We start from the raw sequence: 2047 nt of genomic DNA, 5'->3' as shown, positions 1-2047 counted from the left end.
CCCACAGTGGCCATCCCTTGGCCTCTCTCAGTACACTGGCTGTTTATTGCCCAATTAAGGGCTGTTCTGTGCTGTGGGCCTATTCTCAGTGGGGACCGGTTTGGACAGAAAGCTCATTTCATGAAGGCCCAGCAGAGGGAGGAGATCCTCACCCCATCAGTGTAAGCTGGAGCGACAGGACAGGGTCTGACCCACTGCCCCATCCTGTCCGATCAGAACATCTTCAAATCCCCTCCCCTCTCCTTCCCCTTCCATGGCCCCGCTCCGTGTCAGGGTGTTTTTACTGGGATCAGGTGCCAACGATCCCACATTTACAACAGGAAGGGTCCACATTCCATGACTACCATGGACTCCATGTCCCACTGGTCCTCCAATAGGGACCATGAAACATGGCTCCATTCTATTGGTCCTCCAAAAGGGACCAGGAAATATGGCTCCTTCCTATTGGTCCCCCAATTGGACCCAGGAAACATGGTTTCTTCCTATTGGTCCCCCAATAAGAACCAGGAAACATGGCTCTTTCCTATTAGTCCTTGAAGTGGGACATTGCATCCTTTAGGAATTAAGGTTTGCAACCTGCAAACTAGCTGCAATGGCTGAGAGGACATGTACACATAAACCACAGACAGGCTGAAGCTAGAAAGAATCCTCAAAATTAATGTTGGAAGCGCAAGCACGGGATGTGGTTGGTAAACGGCTCGTCTAAGGAGCAGTAACGGCTTCAAATGTACAAACCACAAACTTCAGGCAAACTTTGAATGTTTGGCGAGCTAGGCATAAAAATAGGTAACCAATCAGCCACTGTGCATGCGGGTTTTGAACGAATCAAATGGTGCCACAGAATTGTGATGTTGAGCATGTACCTCTCAGTGTATAAAAAGCTGTTGAAACTTATGTATCGTTGGACAGTGACCTGGTTAGACCCAGAGCAGGTCACCTCCCCATCAGTGCAAAATAAAGACTACTTGAATCTTCGAACACAGACCTGGTGTCGAGTGGTTATTTTAAATACTCCACTTCAATTGGCGTAATCGGCAGGATCTCAAGCAGACAGCGGACACCGGCGGATAGAGGCCATGTCAAAGGTGTGATTACAATTTAATTACCACGCACAGTTAGGACATGGGCAGAAATCTGTCTGTTGTCAGCTGCCTGAGAGATCTGAATCTGCAGGTCTGGCCAAGACTTCAAGTAGTCAGTGGAAGATCCCAGGTAAAGCGATCGGTTATATAAAAGTGTGTCTGATTAATGTTGCGATTGATAGTTGGTAATTTTTTTTTTTGAAATTCATAGCCAATCTTTCCAATTCTTTGTCAAATCACAAACGCCAGAGGTCACCTTGCACACATCAAGGATCACTCTGCGCCCTTAGCCAAAAGGCCTAGAGCCACTGCACCGTTCCTGGAAGTACTGCAATACCAGGTTCATGCCATGGAGGTGGATGGGTCAGGCCCCCCACACACCTCCGTGGAGGTGGATGGGTCAAGCCACCCCACCCACCTCCTATTTCCAAAAAAGCAAGCATATACCTTCCTGATCCAGGGAGAACCACCTTGGGGTTATGGTGGTTACTCCCCTGTCAGGTCAGTTACGCATGATCTTAGCCAAAAGGCCGAGAAGCGATTGGGTTGGTATTTTTTTTTTTTTTTTTAATTCGTAGCCAATCGTTCCAATTCTTTGTCAAATCACAAACGCCAGAGGTCACCTTGCACACGCCAAGGATCACTCTGCGCCAATGCTCTTAGCCAAAAGGCCTAGAGCCACTGCACCGTTCCTGGAAGTACTGCAATACCAGGTTCGTGCCATGGAGGTGGATGGGTCAGGTCCCCCACACACCTCCGTGGAGGTGGATGGGTCGAGTAAATGCTACAAGTATCGGTCTCACTTGTGAGGAGTAAGTAAGGGACGTACCACTGACAACCAAGAGGATAGGGTTGCAAGTATCAGTCTCACTCAGGGCGAGTAATTAAGGAATGTACAGCTGACAACATCTACCCATGGGAAGTGAGAAACTCGAGTTGGGACTAGAGCGGTCTCTGACATTGTA

The 2047-nt window shown here is 48.5% G+C and overlaps 1 pseudogene; it reads right to left on the bottom strand.

The window, feature by feature from the left end:
* Positions 1 to 1385: 1385 nt before the first annotated feature.
* On the bottom strand, positions 1386 to 1624 carry LOC139269952 (U2 spliceosomal RNA; annotated as a pseudogene).
* Positions 1625 to 2047: the final 423 nt, after the last annotated feature.

Source organism: Pristiophorus japonicus, chromosome 8 (assembly GCF_044704955.1).
Source record: "Pristiophorus japonicus isolate sPriJap1 chromosome 8, sPriJap1.hap1, whole genome shotgun sequence".
In the NCBI taxonomy this organism is placed as follows: Eukaryota; Metazoa; Chordata; class Chondrichthyes; family Pristiophoridae; genus Pristiophorus; species Pristiophorus japonicus.
Note: the sequence above shows the minus strand (reverse complement) of the source record. Positions and strands in the feature narration are given on the sequence as shown.